The sequence below is a fragment of the Ixodes scapularis genome, unplaced genomic scaffold (assembly GCF_016920785.2).
Source record: "Ixodes scapularis isolate PalLabHiFi unplaced genomic scaffold, ASM1692078v2 PGA_scaffold2__306_contigs__length_199485367, whole genome shotgun sequence".
Lineage (NCBI taxonomy): Eukaryota > Metazoa > Arthropoda > Arachnida > Ixodida > Ixodidae > Ixodes > Ixodes scapularis.
The window spans coordinates 143299640-143324823 of NW_024609857.1; the positions used below are offsets into that span (position 1 = coordinate 143299640).

Sequence of the window (25184 nt, forward strand, 5' to 3'; positions counted from 1 at the left end):
CTTCGGCATACCTGCTCTTAATATTTTTTCAAACGCAATACATTTGAGGACGCAGTCGTCACGTTTACTGTTTTTGAAAGAGATGTAAATCCGACGTTTATTTTGGTCTTTGAGGTTGGCTCGAGATAATGGAGTCCTCTAGTCCCGCGGATAGGTAGACCGACACTGAACCGGAATAATAACATTTCTCGCCGCACCTGAACATCATTTTCCGGCACCCAGATCGCTCGAATTTGTGTCAGGTTATCGCGTGCCCAGTTAAAGGGATTTAGCGGTGTTAAGAGTTTTCCGCTAAATGGTCTTTGTAGGCTTGACTTTGCAGCCAGTCTCTCCACATTTCCACCCACTTCATCGCATGCACTTTTCCGTGCGATGTGGCAAAAAAGTTACATGTTGCACTGAGGTTGTAATCCTGCATGTGATGACAGAAGTTTACAAAGTTATTTTTGTTTTTGTTTTGAGACCGCGCACCGTCCGAGAAGTAATGAGTGTGTTCTACGTGAGGCAGTTGAGCTTTCAAGTCATCCAGGAACATTTTCTGGAAAGTCGACTCCGTTGCAGTGGTATGGTCTAAACAGTCAGATATCATGGCGTATCATATGACATGGAGCTCGCCAGAACAACCTGGTGGACGAAAATAGATGACGAAGGGGATGAACTACAGCTTCTGGTATTTTCCCAATGATATGATTGTGGAGCGTCCTGAATAAGAAAGCTGTAGTTTTCAGCAAAATTTAGCAGCAGTATTGCTTCTGTTGGCGAAAGGCGCATTTTCAGGTCGCGTAGATGACGCGCCTGAACCTTTCTCACGAAGTGATGCGTCTTTAGTTCTTTCAGCGTCTCTTGCAACCGCTCGGACAATTCTTCTGGCGTGAGAACCATTGTCTCGAGTTTGCACCGTGCTCCACTGACACATTGAGAGACGGTAACGTTGCTCACTAAGTCAGGGTCAAGGGCTACGGAGTTCATAAGAAAAGGTGTGACGTGCGTAATGCCTGGGCATTGCTTACACCTGCCAAGCATGGAGTCTTCATTGTTTAACTCATACACTGTCATTCCAAGCAATGAATCAATTCTGTGTTCCTGACCCGATGAGTGAAGAAGTAACTTCAGGTTTTGGTGATAAAGACAAACGCCAACGGAGTGCGTTCCTGAAGCTCCAGCAAGCAAACAGTGTTTGGGCTGTAAATCAGAGTACTTTGAAAACCCGCATTACTCCGTTGCTGCTCTTCTACCATTCTTCAAATGCTTCCTTTGGGTTTATTAAAAACAATCGTTTGTGGCTCCCACGAACGACGTCTTTTTTTTTTTGCCTGGAAGGCAGATGAAAACAGGTTCAATAAAAAAGTTAAAAAGCGCGAACAAACGGGGACAATGAAGAAAGACGGACGACAGGACAGGCGCTTGACTCTCAACTGGAAACAAGCTCGTCTTCATGAAAGTTTCTGACAGAGCTTTTAGTACATTCGTCTAGTGGTCTGTTGAACGTTTGCGTTGAGTAACTCAAGATGACCTTCTCTTGTTTCATTAACATGGCAAGGAGAACCTGTCTTTCAGAGGCAAAAAAATACTGCGCGATCAGTTTTCGTGTCCACGAGCTCAGGGCCAAGGTCCAAAGGGAAATCTTTTATCATCGGTCTTTTTCTTCGCCAAAGCGGTTCTTTACGTCTTCCATGTGTCGTCTGTAGTCGTCTGTCAGGAACTCATAACTAGGAGTTGGTCTAGATATCGATGGGACTTTGACGTCCGCAGTGTTGGTCAGGTTACTGACATTCCGGCTTCGACTGTCCAGCGTCGTTTGCATATCCGTATTCGTTTGTCCGTACTTCTGCCCCATAAACAGAGATTTCCCCAAATGCTGAAAATGTGAAACTCAGCGATGAGGGGAATGCTTCTTCCTGGTCGCTAATTTTAAAGGAGGTCATCTCTTCAGTAAGCGCGTCAGTAGTCTGATTGAACCTCGCGTCTATTTAAAAGCAACGGACTTTGCACCCGGGGCACAACCTTTCTCCAGGAACAAGCTTCAATGACGACAGAGCTGTTGCAAGCTCTAATGATATAACTGATGCCCCAACCCGGCTCCTGGTGTTTGAGAGGGGAATTCACGCAGAACTAGGAAGCCACAAGTGTGGTATGCTTCTGTACGTAAGTATGATAATGATGAGCGCATATTGTGTTAAGCGCGTCTTCGTCTTTGTTTGCACGCAGAGCCAAAAGGCGTTGTTCTCTTTCTGGCACAGTTAAAATTCTAGCGAAAGACTTCCTCGTGACTGTATTGTTGTATTGTTTGCTTAGTGCACTCAAAGGACCGAATTTCATCTGCGTTTCTGGAATTACTCTAACAAGGACGAAACTAAAACCTCGCTTGTAGAACGTTAAAAAGCAATAAATAGTTAAAGTATTCTCTTAAGCCTACCTTAAGACTCCCTGGCATGATCCGTGGAAGCCAGATAAACGCGTCATTTGGTTCCATGAAGAAACATTTGTTCACTTTCCACCCATAACATGTGAACTCACCCCACTGTGCGACTAGCAGACGATGTCAGAACCACTTTTTAGTTTCTGCCGTCTGCTTTGCACGCCTGTTTAGCGAACCCGGCGTAAAGCTTTGAAGTGGTCCTGCTAAATATTGGGGGCCACCGTATAATTTTGAAGCTCAGAGACCGTGCTGGACCTTGTGAATTTCGCAATAGGCGCCCTCTACTGTTAGAATGAATCACGTAAATGTTCTACTCTGCGATAAAAACACAATCATCTGCAAACAGCCTCATAGGCGAGTCAATTCCTACAGCTATGACATTTATAAAAAAACAAGGAATGAAAGAGGCCCCAAGACTGATTCCTGCGAAACGCCAGATGGCATTGTAACAAATTCAGATATTGCACCGTTCATGACTACACATAGCTTTCTCTCAAAAAGATAAATTTCTATTCACTGGAAGACGGTGTTATCAAGGCTAAAAGACAACTTGTACAACAACAAAGGGTGGGACAAAAAATCAAAAGCCTTCCGGAAGTCAAGGAAAGTAGCTTACGTTTTATTTACGCTCGAAGCTTGTGTAACACGGTCATGGTAAGATTCAACAAGGTGAGTCACGCACGAAAGACCCTTGAAAACTATGTTGAGTTGGAGAAAAGAAAAAGTTAGTAACTAAATGTGTTACAATACTACTATACTTGATATGTTGTAAAACCTTGCAACATGCACAACTAAGGGAACTGGGCGATGGTTTTCTACACTTTTTCTTGATCCATCCTTGGGGATTGACGTAAAAAATGCAATTTTCCATTCGCTTGTAAGTACACCTTCCTCTAGAGACTTCGAAAAACTTTGTGAAGGGAGCGGGACACGGCGAGGGAGCACGATTTCAGCACTTTTAGTGACAAGCTGTCTGTGTGTGCCCACAGACTTTTTACATCTAGTTTTCCAAACATTTTTCAGTGCCTTTTATATTTATGGCAACAGGTGGCATAGGAGGCTATCTTCCATCGCTGAGGGTGTGAAAACTTGAAAGCATTTTGTTAGAAGCGAAAATACACTGAAAACATTTATTGAAACTGTTGGCTTTATTATGATTATCTTCAATAACTTCACCATCTCACAAAATATCCGAGATGCCAACATCTTTTTTAGGAGGTTTTCAAAGGTAGGCCTGAAATTCTTTGCCGTTTGACCGCGTTTCATCTGAAAGTTTGTAAATGTATTCCCGTTTTGCCAAGTTGATAACATCTCTATAAGCATTATTCAGCTTCTCAAGTTTTGAAGCAGGAAATTAAAATGAACGCATTTTGTACTTCTGATATGTACGCCTTCGTTGATTTATCACTCTCTTAACAGCGCACATCATCCAAGGCTTATCAGCGTTAGTATTTTCAGATATATATTTGGCTAAAACATATTGTTTAATTAGACCTGACAAACCTTCCTTAGAAGCAACCAACGAAGTATCCACACAGCTCGCCAAAGGTAATCTACTAAAATCATCTAAATATTGAAGCAATTATTTTTTCTATGACTTTATAATTTCCTTTCTCATAAAGGAATTTGTTTTGCCACTTTCCCGTGCACGAAACAGATGAGGGAGCGTGAAACTAGCTGTTACTCTACTGTGACTGCTAATTCCTGGATAGAACAATATTACTGTTTCCCAAAATTAAATCAAGAATATTTTCGCCTCTTGTTGGTTGAAAAACAAATTGTTCAAAGCCGTAGGTATTTAAAATATCTTCAAATTCACAGTAGACAACACCAGATGATACTATATCGTGGTCACCAACCCATTTCCATTCAGGCAGTGTAAAATCGCCGGCTATTAAAATCTGTTCGTCAGGTAGGCCAGATAAAATATTGTTCAGAGCAGAAATTGTTTCGGTAGTCGAACCGGGAGGGCGGTAAAACACACCAATGGCCATTTCACTTTTGCTAGGAGTGCGTATGCGATATCCCACTGATTCGACGTGAGCAGTTTCCACATCAATCAACATGCTATTCAATGACCTGTTAACCTCTATGAACACACCGTCACTATAGCAATTCCTGTCCTTTCTGTACACATCATACTAGGGGGGAAAATTTCAGAATTCAGAATTGTCTCATCTAACCATTATTCACTTCCTAAAATAAAATCGGAATTAAATATATGTATGAGGCCATACTCTTCAATATTAATATTTTATATTTATACTTATACTTTATATTAATGTTTTATACTCTGCTGGTCCGTGGGACCAGCAAAGAAGATTGCTGGTCCCACGGACAAGCAATCTTGTTTGCGTTTGTGGGCCAGTTACTGTAAGTGTTTTTTTCAAAGGAATAAAATACATTATTATTATTACTGCTATAATTTATCAAGCATTTGGAGCAGTCTTTTTCTGTCGAAATTTGTTTAGGTGTTGGACCTCCATGTTCCGCGCTCTTCTCACCGCCATAAAGATGTCTGCTGGATTAAATGCATGTATGAGGCCATTGAACTCTTCAATATCAATTTTTTATACTGCTACAATTTATCGAAAATTCGGAGCAGTCTTTTTCTATCGAAATTCGTTTAGGTGTTGGACCTCCATGTTCCACGCTCTTCTCACCGCCATAAAGATGTCTGCTGGATTAAATACATGTATGAGGCCATTGAACTCTTCAATATCAATTTTTTATACTGCTACAATTTATCAAGAATTTGGATCAGTCTTTTTCTGTTGAAATATGTTTAGGTGTTGGACCTCCAAGTTCCACGCTCTTCTCATCCACCATAAAGATGTCTGCTGTTATCATAGGTTGCCTTTGACAAGTAAGTTTACAGAATGAGCAATATAAAAATAACAAAAATAAATTAACAGAAACAAATATACGTCTAAACTTGCGTGCATGATCTTATCTGAACAGAGCCAATAACACTTTCGCGCTTGTTGTTTGAGATAAGAACAGAGCTGTCACAGAAACGGCGGCAGGTTGCCCTTTTTGAAGGTGCAGTGGCGGCCGGTGGGGTGTTGCATCACGGGGGCGCGTGTTAACCCACCCGACCATAAAGTCCCTGTATCTGGGAAAAGTGGCATCTTCTCTTTCCTTCTCCTCTAAAAACCCTCCTTGCCCCACCTCTAATTTCCGGTTTGCGACGGAGGCGTTCTCCGGAATTTCCCAAGCGTCTCCACGTCTCGGTCAGCTGAAGCGGTCGAGGTGCCGATCGTGTGGACTTTTCTCGTCAGACAAGTTGGTAATGACCTCATTTAGAGCCCGCATTCGTACCGGACCGCCCTGAAGCCGCGGATCCCGAAAGTGCTTTGGATAATCGTCCCTACCGAGTTGCATTAGGTCAGTGTCTCGTGAGTGTTCGGCTTCACAGCTGGAGCGGGCGAGTTGCCGATCGTGGGGACTTTTCTTGTCATACAAGTGCGGAAATGACCTCATTTTGAGCCCGCATCTATTCCGACCGTCCTGAAGCCGCTCTAAATCTGTTCGCCCAACCGTGGATCCCGAAAGTGCTTTGGATAATCGTCCCTACCGAGTTGCATTATCGGTCAGTGTTCTCGTGAGTGTCTCTCCACTCTTTGGCTCCACAGGAATCGCAAGTCGTTTTTAACCATGATATCGAACCGCCAAATTGTAATTATATTCTCGACGATTTCAGGTGATTCCCTACTTCTTTTTAATGTGACTCTTTGCGAGCTTTTGGGGGTGTTTGGTTTACGGGCTTTAAAAGCATTGGGAGGCATGGAAAGCAAAACGTTTTGTTTGTATTTTAACGGGGAAACAGTGACGCGGTTGGAACCAGCAGCTAACCTAGCATTTTTAGGCTGAGTGCAGTACTATTCATGATAAAAATCGCTATACGTATATTTGTGCGTGTGTTGTGTGCAAGCTGTAAAAATTGCGACGCCGGTGGCAGGCGGTCGGACGCTTCCGTACGAGGTTCTCAGTGCCGCAACTCTTCAGAGTTTAATAAATAATATTTGCATTATTTGCCTCGCAGGCGCATTTACTAAAAATAACGCCTTGTCTGTATCTTTTCTGTTAATTCCTTCATACTGAAAGTACTAAAACAGTCAGTCCCGTGGTTGGCAATAACCACGATTATCGCTGCTTTTAGACTCCCGGGCCAGCGTCCTAGGGCCGGGTGCAGACTTGGGAACCAGCTCTCGGTTTCAGCACCTATTTGAGCGTTTACGAATTTTACTTTTATACCATTTAATTTAGACCCGAAAGTTCTCTAACACTCATACATAATAATTCTAGATTCTACTTCAAATCTAAGAAAGGAGTCAACCAATTGCAGGTTGTTATTTCAGTGAAAGAGAATGGGGTAAATACAAACGAATTTTATAATCAAATATGATATAGAGAACATTGCGAGACATGCAAATGCAAGATTATTATCTTCATGAAAATGCACAGGCACAGATGATGTCAGAGAGAACTAGGCAAATAAAGCAAACATGAAATTAAAACTTTGTTCCAAGGGAACATGGCAAAGCACATGCGAACATCACATTACAGTCTCGATGAAAGTGAACAAGCACATATCAGAGAACAAAGCAAAGCAATTATGAAATTAAAATTTCACTGGAAGAGTACATGACAAAGCACATGCAAACATGAGGTTACAGTGATCCTCACGAAAATGAGCAAGCACATATGAGGGTAAACGACAATGCAATCTAAGTAAATATGAACCTAAAACATCATTGGAAGAGAACACGGAAAAGCACGTGCGAGCATGACGTTGCAGTCTCGAAAGTGGACAAGCACATATCAGAGAACAAGGCAAAGCAATTATGAAATTAAAATTTCACTGGAAGAGTACATGACAAAACACATGCAAACATGAGGCTACAATTGATCTCCATGAAAATGAGCAAGCACATTTGAGGGTAGAGGACAATGCAATTAAAGCGAATATGAACCTAAAACATCATCAGAAGAGAACACGGCAAAGCTCATGCAAGCATGAGGTTACAATGAAAATGAACAAGCACACATGAGGTTGAAGAAAACAAGAGGAAGAAAACAAATATGAAATTATAACCTCATTCAAGGAAAGCATGGCAAACATGCAGTTACAATCTTACCGAGGCCTTAGGAGAAAGTACAATCAAAAAGAGGTTGCAAGGACTTGGTAGTTCTTTAAGAAAACGTAACTAAACTTGTTACTAGTGTTAAACAATTTGCGTCTTTGAGTGAGCTACTTTCTGATAGCTGAAATAAATTAAAAAAATAAATGCAAGAAAAGGGCTAGGTTAATTCAGTAGTTCTCGAACTCTAGTTTATCGACCTCCAGGGATCTGCAACATTAGCTGGTGTCTGCACCGATTTTCTGATTGCTCCACTATGGACAGCTACACTAAAGAGTGTTTGTGATATATCCCTAAGATAGTTTAGAATGCCAAAATGACACTAACTTTTATAAGCGATGAGTTAACCTACACCGTTTGCATCTCATTTCATGTTGGTCGTGGCGGCATGCATACCAACATTCCGGCTGTCACACTTAGCTGAATTTTTTGTGTTTTCCTTCCATGCGTCGTTCTCTTTTCGAAGGGCAATGCACAGCCTGGTCCTTAGAAACAGCTTCAGTAGTTTTTGCAGGATTTCATTGCAATTTGGAAAGCAATTAGTGAGTGACATTGAAGTCAAGATTTCCTTCTGGAGATCTTTTAGTGTGATATCGTTCATAACAAGGCTCGATTGGTTATTGCGGAAGTACGCCTTTGCATGCTCAACCACTTGCACCACCGGTGCAGAAGGGACCGTAAGGGACATCTTTTCTTTTGTGTAGGATTTCAGTTGGGTCAGCCGATTTGCTTCACCGTCCCCAGTTAAAGATGCTATGCAAAGATTGCACGTCAGATTCTGCTTTACCTTGCGGACGACATACCCTGCAAGGTACTGTAAGGACTCCTGCTCGGGCAGCTCAAGGTCCAGAAGCAATGCTGCCATCTACAGCTTTTGGAGCATCCTTCGATGGTATCCCTGCGAGCAGGAATCCTTGGTCGTCTGTGTAAATGCCGTCTTTGCTGGGACGCACAAACTGCGCCATTGTGGCATGTCGAAGGGCACACCGAAATTCGGTGGGCCTGGGGACAGGATTGTTAGAGCGGAGAGTTGAAAACAGTTTTTCAAGGGAATCCTGCGTCAAGCGACTTAGGAGTAGAAACCTATCCTTGTCGTTTAGGTAGAGCTCCTGACCTTATAGAGCAGATGTCGTAGAAAGAATAATTCCTGTCTGGATGCGTTTCCAGACTGGCTTCTCCAAGCTTTCAATAGAAATAGCTTCAAACAGGTTTATGATGCTCGTCAAAAAAGCAACTGCCTCGTCATGCTTAACTGAGTCAAATGTGCTCACAGCCAGCTTTGTAGTTCGAGGTGTTATATGGCGAAACCATTTGAAAATAGTTTCCAAAAACCACGCCGTTGTAAGAGCGCCCCTGTCCGAAAACTGCCGTTCTACCAGTAGGCGCAAGGCAGCAGCAGTGTCGTTATTAAAGAGGGAGAATGCGAGACCCACCTTAATTTTTTCGAAGTGCTCAGGGTCCACTGAAGACTGTTTGAAGTGCGCTGCTATCTTGAGCTCTGAGGTGGAGTCGAGTTCAACCAGCTGTTTTGCGTATTCAATTTTCACTTCGTTTGTGGGCAACATGTTGTTTTTAACAACGTCGTCTGGGAGGTAGATAACCTGACCTTTCGTGAGGTGGTTGCGGAGGTTTCTCAAAAGGTGCGGTTCATCCGCCATAAAAAATGCTGCCTGGAGGCGTCGCAGGATACCCTGTGACGTCTGTGCCTACTGACGGTGATAGAAAACTCCTTCCAGACGCCCAGGTTATTTCCTCCCATGTCCGTCAGTATGACATCGACTCTCACCCCAATGTTTTCTACGGTTTGGAGAATGTCCACGATGAGCTCTTTGGCCTTTTTCGTGCTGTAGGAATTTCCTGTGAAATGAAACGCAATAGTCTGCTTCCAACCCCAGTTAAAAATACCCATTGGGTCCAATTGGTTTTTCCAGTTGGTACCAGTTGGCGTAACCATCTGTGTTTTCGGACTCCCAACTGGAAAAATACCAATTGGTAATCTCCGAGTTGGAAAAATGCCAGTTGGAAAAATTCCAGTTAGAATAATACCAATTGGAACCATAACCATCTGTGTTTTCGGACTCCCAACTGGAAAAACACCCATTGGTATTTCCCAATGGGTCGACTGTAGTAACCATCTGCGTTTTTGGAGAAATACCCATTGGTATTTTCCAATGGGAACCATAACGGCTTGTGTTTCTAGACTTCCAATTATTATTTGCACATACATATTTTTTAGAGCTCTTCAAGGCCCTGCAGTGCCAAACTATTGCCCCCCCCCCCCCTCCTCCCTCCCTCCCTCAGTCTTGCATTTATAAACACAGATTTCGACACAATTACCTCCTCTTCTCCAGCTTCCTGAGATCACCGATCTTCTCGTTGATGCGGCCAGTAACCTCCTTCCTTGAACTGACTGCAAGGTCCCTTGGCATGCCTTGTGTTTGTAACCGAGCTTGGTACATGTCTTAAAAAAAAATACAGACCACTTGTTTAAGGGTGCACTGAAGATTGAAACATTGTAAATTATTGCTATGGTTCCCTGCAACTGCACACTACTGAGTTAGTCTCAAGCTAACTTGGGCATTCATGAGCGACTATGTTCAACCTGAGCTGAATGATAAGATTCCGTTCCACGTTAGTGCATTAGCAATGGTGGGAACCTTTTACAGATATCGCTTGAACTATATAGTGAAACTAAATACTGACAGCTTCCCCATGTTTCCTCACTCACAAGTGGAGGAAGCTTTCAAAGTAACGCGTCACATTACTTGGTCTCTCATGACTTGAGCTCTTTGCTGTCGTTGGTTGGAAAATTTAAACACTATGTGAAATTTTGTAAACATTATGTGAAACGCCATGCCAAGTGTATGCAGAAGGATATAAATCTCGAAAATTTCCAGATCCGTATAACCTTCTACATTTGGCATACCCAGGCAAAGCCTCGGCCTTTCAGCCCCCCCTCAATATTATATTAAACTTCTACATTCAAACTGCACACTCCTGAGAGAGCAACAACTTTACTAAGAATTACCAACAGCAACAGCATCACAAAACGATACTGTTGCTGATTCAATGATGCGACTAAAACAGTGAGTCTTTTTACATATTTTGCAAGCAGCAGAAACAAGAGCATTTTTAGCTGGGCCAGCAAGTTTTATTTTGTATGTGCTTGCCCCACTCTTTCATTAATGCTTACTCAAATCGAAGATATGCAGTTTATAACATAAATTAAAGAATGCACTAAAATGCAATTCAACCCATAAACATCTGGGTCAATTATAATTCCTAAAGGATCCCACATTTTATGTGAGATTTGTGGGATTCTAGTTTACCCCAAAGTCCTCAGTGAGGCAAATACCCACTCCGTAACTCGTCGGTTGCAAAAGGTGGGTTTCGACTTACCTTGCTGATCGCTGTGAGGCAAAACCCACTCCGCAGTCCGCTGCTATGGCGGCTACGGCCGGGTCCGTCCGTTGGTTGCCGCTAGGCTCCGGTGGACGGGAGACCACACCAAACACAGGGATACCGTAGAAACGTGTTTATTGGCCTTACGCCACACGCTTTACCCCCCGTAGGCGGAACAAAAGAGAAATGAGGTTGGCGCTGCCTTAATTGACAGGATCACCAGGAGAAGGGTCCGCGCTGCCGGAACTGGCAGGATCACGGAAAAGGGGGAGCAGGAAAATAACGATGAATGCTCCGTCGAGCGTAGCCCCCCCTAACCAAGAGCCCCGGCCACAGGTGGGTGGCCGGCTTATGTAGCCTGCGGGAAATAGATGCGCCCGGGGAGGCCGGTAGAAGGTCACTCAAAAACGGGACGCGTCCATAATCACTCCCAAGGGTGTGCCGATGGCGCGTTCACCCAAAAGGGCAAGGGAGAACCGGCCCCTTCGTGGAATTCGGCCTCGTGGTTCCTTGTATCCGGGAGGCCGACGCCATTGGTGACGACGACTCCCACGGCCTGCTTGAAGCTAGGCCTAGATAGGGATAGAGGGAACCCAATGGTCCCCACACTCCCCCCTTCTTAAGGCTTAGGTAGGACTTGAATAAAACAAAATGTCCTACCGGCTCTTAAAAACAAAAAGAACTAAAAAAAAACGACCGCGTCCGGTGCCTACCCCCACATGCCGGGGTTCACAAATACGGTCTGCTGCGACGTTCCCGGCGTTCGCTCACCGTCGTGGAGGTGGTTCGTGGAGCCCTTTGGACGGGAACAGCCGGCCCCTGGACAGAGTGTTGTCCGTCGCCGCGCGGGTCCCGAAGTCGAAGGGCGGGCAGGACCCCGCGCAGCTGTCGGTCCCGGTGGCGCGCGTAGCCGGCGGGCCGCTGGTTCGGTCCCCTGGTCCGCTGGCGTCGCGGGGCTGCTCGAAGAATCGCCAGCACCCGTGGACCAAGAACGCCGTCGAAACCTCCGGAGCCAGGAAACAGGCTGACGCAGCCCCCGAACGGCCCGAAGCACCGTCCTGGCTGGAGATCCTCTTCGTGGATGTTACTGTGGAGTCGTACTGCGGCAGAATGACATCACGGTCTCACCGCTCGTGACAACTGCTCTCGCCGTGCCCCTACGATGACGTAGTGACACACGTGAGCCTGGGCGGCAGTAACTGACCAATGGGCGTTACGCCTACCCTTTCCCTCAGATGCCGTACGTAGGGGAATCCCCGTACGGGATGATCCGGGAGCGAACGTTGAGGTGGCCTTGTATTTAGGTCACGGCTTGCCAACAATGGTGGTTGACGCGTTCGCGAAGGCAGCTGGTGCATTCTTTGCCCTTGCACTTCCCTTAGTGTGACATTTCGCCACCTATTGGGGCTGCCTTTGCGAAACTCCGGATATTAGTTTCTCCGAGTTCGCAGATTGTAGCGGGGCGCCTCGTTTTTGGCGTCGTCTCGCGTTTCGCGTGCATTCTTGCGCAAGAGTGGCTTTGGGTTTTGCTCCTCGTTTTCCCTTTTGTGGTAGGGTTTGAGATCGCAAATATGCACTGGCCCTCCGACTTTTCGTGACTCTTGGTCAGTCAGCTTGTACACGAGCGGTGAAAGTATTTCTCGTACTTCGTACGGGCCCAGCCACTTCGGTGCCAGCGAAGCAGAAAAGCCTTTGCTGGCATCGCTCAAAACGTGGTTTCGTCTGAGCACGAGATCGCCTACTTTGTAGCGGAGATCTCGGCGAGAGCGATCGTACTGAGCCTTTTGTTTAGCTCGCGCTACCCCGAGATTGTGACGGGCCTCCGAGAAGGCTTCCGTCATCCGAGTTTGTAGCGAGCGCGCGTGTTCAGTCTGTGTCGACTGCGCGTCGTTTGCCCCGGCGTTCGCCCTTAGGACACGGTCCATGGGATTCGCCAACTCTCTTCCGAATGTGAGGAAGGCGGGGGTGAAGCCTGTCGAACGATTGACAGTGGAACGGAGAGCAAACCCAATTTCAGGAATGTATGCGTCCCAGTCGCGGTGCTTTTCGGCAAATGCTGCCAGCATGGGTTTGATGTTTCTGTTACATCGCTCCGTGATGTTCGCCTGTGGGTGGTAGGGTATGGTTGTTTTGTGCTTGATGCCCAGGGCTTTGCAAGCGTCCACAAATACCTTCCCGACGAAGTAGCTTGCTCGATCTGTTAGGAGAGCTTCCGGGAACCCGCATCGGGTGAATACCTCCATGAGCTTCTCCATGATCGCTCGGGCTGTCAGCTTTCGTAGTGGGAAAAGTTCTACCCATTTGCTGAAGTGATCCGTGACAACCAACAAATAATGGTGTCCTTTGGGGCTCCTCGGCAAAGGGCCGACCACGTCGCAAGCCGCCAAAGACCATGGTTCTTGGCTGTGGGTCGGCTGCATTAGGCCCGGAGGTTTGCCGCCTCTTGGTTTGAAGCTTTGGCAAGTGTGGCACGTGCGGGCGTAGCGGAATACGTCCCTTTTCATGCCCGGCCAGGTTGCGATGTGACATAACTTTGTGTAAGTCTTGGAGCCGCTCGCATGTCCGGCCAAGTGCGAGTCGTGATAGTAACGCATTACTGCGCACCTCAGACTTTTTGGCACTACCACCTTGAACACATTATCTGCGTCCTTCTCACATGGGATATACTTCAGCAGGAGCCCATCGGCGTTCAGCAGAAATTGATCCAGCGTGTCAGTACCAGTACCAGATACATCCCGACACTCGGCGTTTACTGCAATACCAGCAGTCGTACGCCCGGCGGACGCACCGCCCGACTCCACGGAGCCCGACTCACTCGAGAGTCCGTCGATCACCTTTCGACAAAACGGATCATTCTGCTGAGCTTTCAGTAGCTCTTCTTTGCTGAACACGATCCCCACTGCGCTCACTGCGTCTACGTGGTTCACGCTCTCGTCCGAGGAGGTCAGTGGTGCTGCCTCCTTTAGGGACTGAATTTCGGCTTCGCCGGGCATTGCATGTGCCGTTGGCTCGGCCAGGCTCCCCGCGGAAAGATTTGCGCAGTCTACGGGGGCTCGCGACAGTGCGTCGGCCACAACGTTTGTGCTGCCTTTCCGGTACCGCACGACATAGTCGTATTTTTGCAGTAGCAAAGCCCATCTCGCCAACCGCCCTGCGGGTTCGCGAAGTCTTGACAGCCATATTATGCTCTGGTGATCTGTTTCGATCGTGAATGTGGTCCCGTCGACATAAATGTCGAAGCGCTTTAAGGCAAATACAATAGCCAAGCACTCTTGTTCGCAGGTGCTGTAGTTCACCTCTGCCGGCACAAGCGAGCGGCTAGCGAAAGCCACGGGACGAAGCACACCTTCGTGCTCTTGGAGCAGGACCACTCCCAAGCCCAGTTTGCTCGCGTCCATTTGGATCACGAAAGGCTTGTTCAAGTCGGGAAGCTTTAGTTCCGCGGTGTCCGCGAGTGCTTTCGAAGTGCAGCGGAAAGCTGCCTCCTGCTCGGGACCCCAACTCCAGCTCACGGCTTTTCTGAGTAGCCGCGTTAGTGGCGCTTGGAGGGAGGCGCAGTTCGGGATGAATTGGCGGTAAAAATTCACCATTCCCAAATAGCGACGGAGTGAGCTTACGTCCGTTGGTGCGGGGAACTCCCGGATAGCTTCTAGCTTCTCGGCGTTTGGCGCAATGCGTCCGCAATCGAGTGTGAAGCCGAGCAAGTTGATTCGGGTTTCGGCTATTTGAGCCTTTTCCGGGTTCAGCGTGATTCCCGCGGCTTTTAGCCGGTCGAACACATCCTTCAGGTCTCTGTGATGATCTTCGAAGGTGTTCGAGTAGACGACAATGTCGTCGAGATAGGCCATTGCATGTTTCCATTTGGCTTCTCCCAGTATGCGGTCGATCAACCGCTGGAACGTCATGGGCGCTCCGCACAGACCGTAGGGCATTCTTGTGAATTCGAAAAGCCCGCGGTGACAAACAAAGGCCGTTTTCGCCTCGTCACCCCTCTCCATTTGAACTTGGAGGTAGCCTCGGCTGGCGTCTAAGGTTGTAAAATACCGTGCGCTGCCGAGGTTGGACAGGATCGAGTCAATGCTCGGTAGCGGATATGCGTCTTTCCGCGTGACGTCATTTAGACGGCGATAGTCGATGCACAGACGTGAAGTGCCGTCCTTCTTTGGGACCAACACGACGGGGAATCCCCACGGACTGTTTGACATCCGGACAACTCCGGTGTCGATCATTTCGTCCAGTGCAACGTCAATGGCTTTTCGTTTAGCCAAACTAACGGGTCGTGCGTTTTGCCTCCGAGGGAGCGCATCGCCCGTGTCGATCCGGTGTCGCACTACATTGGTGCACCCGGGTCGATCTGTGAACATCTTGTCATAATGTCGTAACAATGCCGACAGACGGGCTTTTTCTTGCCCTGACACGCTGCATGACTCAGTCAGCAGGGGGTGCGTTATCTCCGACGCTACGGCGCTCGCTTGCAACCGCGTCGGAGAAGGTTGACCTTGGGAGGCTGTTGCCTCGTTTCGGCTGATGCTGCCTGCCCCAGTAACCAGCGGTTTTTCTGGGGTTGGGGGTTCGCAGAAGGGTTTCAGAGGTGCGAATGTGCCCTCTCGGTAGCCACCGCTACTCACGTCGATCACGATCCCTGTTTTTGCGAGAAAATCTCTGCCCAGGATGATCGGAACGGAAAGACTGGGGAGATGGACGAAGCGTTGCCGTCTTGCTTGATTCTCCCATCTCGCAACCAACCGGACGGTACCGCTTGAATGTGCGGTGCCGCACGCGAGTCGAAAGGTCGTGCTTCCCTCCCTCATTCGGACAGAGTTTTGCCGGAGGTGGGTCAACACTTCGTCACCGAAAAGCGATGCGCTTGCGCCTGTGTCGAGCAGCGCCTTGAACGTCCGACCAACGATCGTCAACGCTATGAATGGCGTTGGCGTGCCTGTCGGAAAGCCTATTCTGTAGGCGGACGGCAAAAGAGTATCTTGCTCCGTGCCGTTTTGAGCCACCGGGTTGGTTATCGGCGGCCTTGCTCGTTTCCCGACTGTTGGAAACCGGGGTTCTGCCGTTCTGGGCATTGTCGAACCAGGTGGTCGGCGCTGTTGCAGCGAAAGCAGCGTGGTTGCGCAACCCTTCTCGAGTCGCGTCGCACGTTCTGCTGCGCGCCGGACCTTTCGTCCTGTGCATTTGGACGCATTGGCCGCGTTTGCTCCCGGGGCGTCGGTAACTCTTGTCTGTTCCGATCTCGCCTTTGCCACTCCGGCGCGGGTTCTGCTGTTCGCCTCTCGTAAGAGTATGGGTCGAGCGCACGATCGGAGATGTCGTACGTGTTTCGACCCGGTCCGTCGGCGTAGTGGGCGGCTTCGTGCCTCCTGTTTCGGGGCGCCGTCTCCCCATTCCATGCGCAGCGCGGCTCAAGTGCCGATGACGCAGGCGGCGGAGGTCGGTACGCTCGGGCGGCTAGAATGTCTCCCTGGATCCGCCGAGCTTCCGAGGCTAGTTCGTTCAGGTCGCGGAAGCGACTGCCTCGGAGGTACGCCGCAAAAGTCGGGTGCGCCTGTCGAATGACGCGCTCTACCCGCTCTGCATGTGGCGCGGAGGGTTCTGCTAGCTCGAAGAGCTCTTGCATCGCCCTTACGAACTCCAACAGTGACTCGTCTGGGTGCTGGGTCCGTTGCTCGAGCTCTCTCCTCATCCTGCGCTCGTAGTCAGCGGGGAGGAATTCCTGGTCAAAAGCCTTTCGGAACTGCTCGATAGTCAGCAGCTGGTTTCCGGTTAGACGGAACCATCGCGCTGCTTGGTCCACCAACGAGATTGGCAGGATGCGTTCCAGTATCTCGTTGTCCGACATTCCCATGGCTTTTTGATAACTTTTCAGGTCCTCGAGGAAGTCCGTGGCGCTCATTCGGTCTCCATATCCTCGGTATGTCGGGATAGGAATTCTGACTGGTGGCCGCGTGGGCGGCGGGGGCCTCGTCGCTGTTTGCAGCGCTCCCGTCAAACTCTCGATAACTCGTGCTGCGTTATCTAGCAGTGGCTGGAACGAGTTTAGCGCATTTTCTCTTTGATGAGATACGCTTTCGGCTGGCGAGCTGTACACTGGCTGTGTGCCGCCGCGTGCCGCCGTGTGTCCTGTTGCGCATAAAGCCGCTGAGCTGGGCCATTGCTCACAGACGGCGGCAGTGTCTTCCGTTTGTGGGGAAGCTGCAGGCCAGTCTGGGGTCAGGAGATCATCGCAGTACGAGGCTGTATTTGCCTGTTGTTGCGTCGCCGCGCTTTGTGCGAGCGCGGTGTTGACCTCGACAAGCGCAGGTGCGCTTCGCTCAGCAGAGTGGGCTGGCGTGTCGCGGAGGGGGATGCCCCGGGCGCATTCCGGACATGTTGGGTCGCCTCCGCTTAGGAGCAAGCTCGGCTCAAAAGACACTGCATTGTGTCCGTGCGTGGCTGACGTGGCCAATAAGCCGTTGGGTGGCGTCGGGTTTCGGGCGTTCGCCTCTCCCTCCGTCCACGAAGTCCAAGGCCGGAAATTGGCCTGGTTCGCTGTCATTGCGAACGTGCTGCTTTGTTTGCAAACGCCGGACGGGCCCCACGTTGGGCGCCAGATGTGGGATTCTAGTTTACCCCAAAGTCCTCAGTGAGGCAAATACCCACTCCGTAACTCGTCGGTTGCAAAAGGTGGGTTTCGACTTACCTTGCTGATCGCTGTGAGGCAAAACCCACTCCGCAGTCCGCTGCTATGGCGGCTACGGCCGGGTCCGTCCGTTGGTTGCCGCTAGGCTCCGGTGGACGGGAGACCACACCAAACACAGGGATACCGCAGAAACGTGTTTATTGGCCTTACGCCACACGCTTTACGCCCGTAGGCGGAACAAAAGAGAAATGAGGTTGGCGCTGCCTTAATTGACAGGATCACCAGGAGAAGGGTCCGCGCTGCCGGAACTGGCAGGATCACGGAAAAGGGGGAGCAGGAAAATAACGATGAATGCTCCGTCGAGCGTAGTCCCCCCTAACCAAGAGCCCCGGCCACAGGTGGGTGGCCGGCTTATGTAGCCTGCGGGAAATAGATGCGCCCGGGGAGGCCGGTAGAAGGTCACTCGAAAACGGGACGCGTCCATAACCACTCCCAAGGGTGTGCCGATGGCGCGTTCACCCAAAAGGGCAAGGGAGAACCGGCCCCTTCGGGGAATTCGGCCTCGTGGTTCCTTGTATCCGGGAGGCCGACGCCATTGGTGACGACGACTCCCACGGCCTGCTTGAAGCTAGGCCTAGATAGGGATAGAGGGAACCCAATGGTCCCCACAGATTCTTTGTATACCTATTCGTTAGGTATCTTAGAGTGTGCTTGCCCTCAACATCTAGTGTGACTGCATGCATCAAGTTTGCCGTAAACCCATTGTTCTAATTGTCAGCTAGACTGCTGGGTGAATGCACAAAGCCTTTCGTTACTTCCTTGTACATGCTGAGCCCATATAATTTACAAACAAACTCAAATCCCATGAAAAACGCCAAGAACAAAACCGCAAATAGACTACAAGTGCAGGTGCTATGTTGAGCATGGACAGTATGACCCTCACCTTTCAGTACTCCTATCCTGTGGGGGCAAAGACCTGGCTTTGGGGGACGGCCTAGAAACTTGGAGGAGTGTTTCCTTGGAAAGAGGGAACAATACAGCTATATAACTGTCATGCTCTTTATAAGCTGCATTTCCCTTAAACAAAGTCAACCATATGGAATTTTTTTTTTGATTTGCACACCGTACTTCATGCGGTTGCAGTGACATGGATTCCCTGTCCAGGGTCCACCTGCACAGACATGTATAATAAAAATTTTAATAAAAAGAACAGAAATATAAGCTACAGCTCCCCAATTAAAGGACAACTCCGCTCAATTAAAAAAAATGTTGAGATAGTGGCCGATTTTGCTTTGAGAAGTACCCAAAAACAATCCCCAATCCTTTGTTTCGCGAAAGTAAAATATTTTTCGAGCAATTTTACTCTAGCCATGATCGCAAACCGAAACCGAAACGGTGGCAAAGCCGGACAACATTGTATCTTCGGCATCACTAAGCATGTACACCCACATGATTGATGTACAAAAGGCACGTGATCTATCATGCGGACATGCGCTTCGCAGTCATCGTCGCGTCGTCTGCAAAGCACGTGCCATTGGACGTCAATACGCACTGAACACACAAGCCGTGCTCAACAAGGCGATGGGCCTATCAGTAGCGTATAAATAGTCGAGCGCCGAGCCGGTTGAGCGCGTCGCTCACGTCTCGCATAGCGCTAGAACCCTGCTCTCCCCGGGAAAAAAAACAAAAGTTAAAAAAAAAAAAAAAACTGTACATGCTTGTTGACGTCACGGACGTGCCGGAAGAAGGGATTTGGAGGAAGCGGAAATGCAGCCGGGCGGTGTTGTCTGGTCCGCACGTCTCATCCAAAACCAGCGGATTCGTGCTTGTCAAACTTATACAGCGATTTTAATGAACTTCTAGGCGAAAATTCTGTCGTAATATTTGCCGTGTGGGGTTTGTAAATGATAACAAAGAGAACTGTATTGTTTTGCACTACTGAAAAACAAGCGGAGTTGCCCTTTAAGCTATTTTAGCCTGCACAACAAAATATATTGTCCAACAAAAAGGAACAATAGACACTTTTTGGTTTACCTTGTTATGGTACATGTTGATCATGTACCATAAATGCCTAAAATTGTAAAAAAAATGATTGCACTTTAACTGATCACATTTTAAATGGGGAATTAGGTCAGACACAACCTTTGTTTCTTTTAAGCACTTTGACAGCACAGTTAAAATATTTCCATGAAAAGGTTGACTCAAAATGACACTGATACTTTAGGACCATGTTTTCGATAAAAATGCACCGAAGCTCAAATCTGAAAACACGTCTGTAGTGCCAGGCACATCAAAATATAAGGTGTTAAAGAAAATCAGCCGTCAGTATTGGGCTTTCATTTTTAACTCTTTTTGTTCATGTTTTGCCCATTGAAACACATCGCAAATGGGCCTGAAAACACACCTGATCTCAAAATGCCAACATATCAAAATGCACAGTTAAGTCCGTCTGCACAGGCCTAATTCAAGAGCTGTGAACACCACTTTAGGCACAGACTTTAAAGGAGCTGCGCCACGATTTTAACGATGAAAAAATTGGCAACTTCTACTTTTGACATTGTTCATCTTGTTACATAAGACAGAAAACACGCATCCTTCTTTCGAAATGTTGCGATTCGTCCGCTTAATTGCGAGGCAAAAATTATAATATTCCCCGACCTGCAGCCGCGAGCGGCGGCCGTGGGAAACACGCGGCGTGACGTCAATAGGGGTCTTGTAGAAAGATAGCAAGTTGTGCGAATACCTGCTCGATAAAAGGCAACCTTTCTATAAATCTTGTCATTCCAACATAAATATAAATGCGTCAAAAAACCTGGTATCATCGACAAAACTTTTATTATTTGGAGTTTTAGTGGCGCCATCTATCCTAGATTCACAAAACCGTCAGCTCTATCTGCTCCTGCGAACAGCCGCCAAAAGCCGGAGGGGGAGGGGGACAGGGCCGGACGGGTATGGCCGGACCCGGATAAGGCTTTCCTCCTTTCACCATATTGTTCGCGCTGCGGTCGCGAGCGGATCAGTTCTCGCTGCTCACGGATGGCTCTAGAGGGAGACCTTCACCGGACCCCCGCGCCAACCCCATTGACGTCACAGCGCACGTGACTCGGAAGATGGTGAAGGGGTTGAAAGGCACCGAAAACCTCAATCTTTGTTCATTTTTAAAATAAAAACTAGAACATGCAGGCAAAAGCAGTTTTTTGTTCTCTACTTCAGAAAGGTGGAGACACCAACTCCCAAATTATTTAAGCAAAACGCTGAAACTGTTGCAGAGCTCCTTTAAGTGCTGAGGCGTACACTTAAAGTATGCCATCAGTGATGCCCTTCCTCTAAACGCTGTCTGCTAAAAAGGAGGAGGCGTTTTGAGCAGACGGCAGTCGCATTGGCTGCCGGAATCCCGTTAAACAGTGGCCTAGGTCCGAACCCTTGGCAGTTATAACAAGCCGAGTCATGCGCTTGAACCCGAGATTATATTAAAAATAATCAAATGGAACAAGGGGCGACCACACGTGGCACGATCTGTTCGATAGTCCCGCTTGCTCCGATGACCCATGGCCACTGTCATCCCTTTAGCAAGCATTGGTTTAGGCGGATGCCCTTGCTGACTCAACCACTTGCTTTGTGCAGGTCCTGTCATCTATGCTTTGTTTGTATGGTGCCGGTCAATATATATGACTTTTGAAGCGGAAGGATGTGGCAGTGTTGTGAAATATAATAAATGTAACTTTGAGGGTTTACTTGTCAAACCTACGATGGGCATCTGGCACGATCCTGTGGCGGACTGAGGACTTAGGCTGCCTGGGGAACTTTTGACGTGCAATGCAAATCTGAGCTACACAGCATCTCTTCGCAATAAGCCTCAGCCGTATTGTGGGTACCTCGGCTGGGACTCATACCTGCCAAGTAGGGATCCGTAGGCGAATGCTTTGTGGCAGTGTTGTGAGATGTGTGTGCCTAGGTCCTTTCGCAACGTGTTTCTATGGGCGGAAAGTGAACAAAAAAGTTCAGAGGCCTTAATGATGAGGGTTGCTTTTCTCCAGTGTCTAAAATTTTTGTTACAAAAAATACATACTGCAAACGACCCGAGTTCGCAAAATTTAGAGCCTGCAAACTATCACTTCCCTTCTAAAACATCATCAACGCTTATGAACCTTCATTCTCAGAAGCGGCAGCACCCATTCCCCAGGCACATTGGTAACTTTTAAGGCTGCTTCAGACATTAGCGTTTCACAGTCTTTTGTGAAATTATTACAATAATCCCTTCACAATGGGAGCTCGCGCTGTCTGAAACCGATGCAGTGGGGATTAGCACAGCTAAATGCAGATGTCTGAAGCTCCCCTTAATCACACCAGATAACTTTACAGGGCAGATAATTATCCAATTGGTCCGTATATTTATTTAATTTCGGCTCCGTCAAAAGCCTTTTGTTAGAGTAGTCAAGGGCGGGCCAAATCTTGCACCCCTATCTGAAAGGGGCACTAGAGAGGTTTCTGAAGACACTTGGTTTTGATTTTATATAATGTAGCAGGTGTCATTAAATATGTGCTCGAAGCTACATTGTGTGATATTTGTAACTCCGAATACGAGATATTCGGCAGTTACGACGACGCAACCGGTGCAATCACCGTGGATGCGAAACCCCCGCTCACGAGTGGCTGACAAGCGCCGTTCGTCGTTGGCTCGGGTTCTGGGATACATCATAGAAAAACAATCTTCCTCCTCTCGTGAACTGCAAGGGGAAGCCACGTTGTGGCGATGTTGAAGATGGAGAGGGTATAGAAAAGGAGCGAGTACAAAAAAGTGATAAGCGAAAACTGTATGCAAGCCTGTAAGGTTGAGTCAATTAGTCTTTATAAAGAAAATGCAAACTCGTCATTTATGTACTCAGTCTATATTTGAATATTTTATATTATTATCTACAAATGAAGAAACTCAGAGCAAAAGTTGCTCAGGTAAAACAGCATCCTAATAGTGACCTAGTAACATGTTATTTTTAATACTGCATAAAAGGATTGCAGACAAACGCACCATTTCATTCTCCACAATGTGATGATGCACCCTCGCGGGAGGATTGCCGACACCAGGCAGGGCGACATGTAGAGGTGCAGGGGCCGGCACCTCAGGGAGGGCCACAGCAGCCGGGGCAGGGGCAGGCGCCACAGAAACGGCCACGGCAACGGAGGCAGCTGGGGCAAGGGGGGACACAACAGGAAGGTCCATGGCAGCAGGGACAGCCGTGGTAGTGGGGGCTGCATCAGGGAGGGCCGCGGCAGCGGAGGCAGCTGGGAGAAGGGGGACACAATAGGAAGGGCCATGGCAGCAGGGACAGCCGCGGTAGTGGGGGCGGCATCAGGGAGGGCCGCGGCAGCAACAGAAGGAAGGGCAGCAGCAGCAATGGCAGCATTGACGGCAGGGGCAGGGGCATGGACCAGGGCAGTGGCAGCAAGGGCATGGGCTGGATTGGGGGCTGCAGCAATGGGGGGGGGGGGGGGGGGGAGGTGAAACAGGAGATGAGATTATTCTATTGCTGCATGCAATGAACCTTGCACCATACCTTTCCAGCGTTCAAACTTTTCTATTATGGTTTCTTGTAGCCTCATGTTGAGGTAGCGGAGCTTCTCTAGCTCCTGGTCTTTCTGCTAGAGCTCTTTTTCCAGCCGTGCAATCTGACGCTGAGCCCGCTTCAACTTTTCTTCTACCTCTCCAGGGTTTGTCGACTTGTCCTGAGTACCAGCCATTTTTTTTTCTGCTCCAGAATTTTTATCAGGTCAACCCTTGTCGACGTTGCCAGCTTTTCTTTTAGGGTTTTCTGTAAATGAGGAATGATTTATAGAGCACACATGCACAATAATCCACGTCGGGAGGGCCATAAGAAGGCTTGAAGTATAGTTGCGATGTGTGCTCTGGGATGCAACAAATACTAGCTATAAAACTTTCTGTACTGCCCAATACAAAGCTAACGCATGGTCAATATTCAAAGCACACCAAATATCTATTCATTACATAAATAAATTATGGCCTGCATAACCATGCATACCCTCTGGGCCTTCGCATTTTCTTTTTCTACTGCTCCTGCATCTTCATCCGAATAATCTGACGATTCGATCACTTTTTTTATCCGCAGTCGTGAAGTCTCCAGCTTCCGTCTTGCATCCTCTTCGGAAGCTGAAAATAACAGAAACAGAGGTGTAAAAAATAAAAAAAAACCATGCCCTTGAGGTTTCCTTTTCCTAAATGCATTTAGCAAACAACTGCATGTGACCTAAGCGTTTCCTAATGTCACTGACTTTAAAGGTTTTCAACGGCACGCAACCATTTTTTAGTTAAACTATACTGTAACTTAATTATTGCAAGAACAATGTTCGCGATTTGAAAGAAGTCGCGAACAATTGGACCCACGAATAACTCATTATGTGGCAAGGAACACATCGCAGCACTCCTGACTGCAAAAAAATTCGTACACGCGAATATTTCCGAAACTGGCAGTTCGAGATATAGACGAAATGGCAAGGTCGCGAAAATAGTTTGCAATGTGTTTATTTTACCGCTGCTTACAGAAGCTATGTGAAGCAGCTTGTAGAAAGCTACAAACAATCATTGATCTTCCCGATAGCGATGATGCGTAAGATGATGCACTTCCTTACTTCGCAAAGTAAGGAAGTGCACCATCTTACGCGGAAGCTACACATTAGCGCGAGCTGATAGCATTGATGGTCCTGTCACGCCAGCGCTCGTGCAAACCACTTACTCTGTCCTTAAGACAGTGGCATACACATGGAAGGCGCACTTACAAGGCGGTCCTAGCCACTTTCACGCGTAACTTCGCCATGGCGCGATTTCATGCTACGGAAGAAGCGATTACGCCTCTCTTCTGTCATGCACTCGGATAATCGCACTTATGAAACCGAAAGATGACAGAGTAATTTGCATGCTAACTTACCTCCCAAAAGCAAAATCCGCGCCTTGTAGTACTCGTCGTCGCTGCCCCAGTTTACATTATACTTTGCCTTGTCGTTAAAGTCTTCCGGGCCGCGGGGTCGGAAATCCTTGATGTTCTTGATCGCCACGACGGCCTGTTCATTGTCTTCAATGTAGCGGACGTAGGCGTGGGTTGTCATGACCTCGCTGAATAGTCTTAACGAAGTCTTAGAACGATTACAAAACGCCGCGGCACATGGGCAACATCTGAATATCCGGGAGGCGTAGTTTGGGTGCGGATGCAGCTATGTATTGGATCGGATTGTACTGAATTGGTGCACCCGGTTGCCAGATTCTATAACATATTTCCTTTTAATATGCGCGCAAAATATTTAAAATCGCATGTAAAACGCAAATTAAACAAAGATCGTCCGAATACAGGGCTTCTGGCAGTGTGATTTTCAGCTTTCGTCGATATGATGCCTGCCTCGCTCGCCATAGAAGGTGATAAAAACCGGACGACGGATGCCTGGATCCTCTGTGGCCTGGGTGCTTACACAGGCTCACGGTGTTCAAAGGAAGAGACGGTGCATCAACAGCCTGTAGAACTAACAGTATTTTTCACACATCCCTTATTGGAGCGTCAACTGCCCACCCTAGATGATGTTAAACCTA

At 47.9% G+C, this 25184-nt stretch overlaps 1 pseudogene; it reads right to left on the reverse strand.

Annotated features, from left to right (window-relative positions):
* Nucleotides 1-1630: 1630 nt before the first annotated feature.
* LOC120848569 lies at nt 1631-24769 on the reverse strand (annotated as a pseudogene).
* Between the last annotated feature and the right edge of the window lie 415 nt (nt 24770-25184).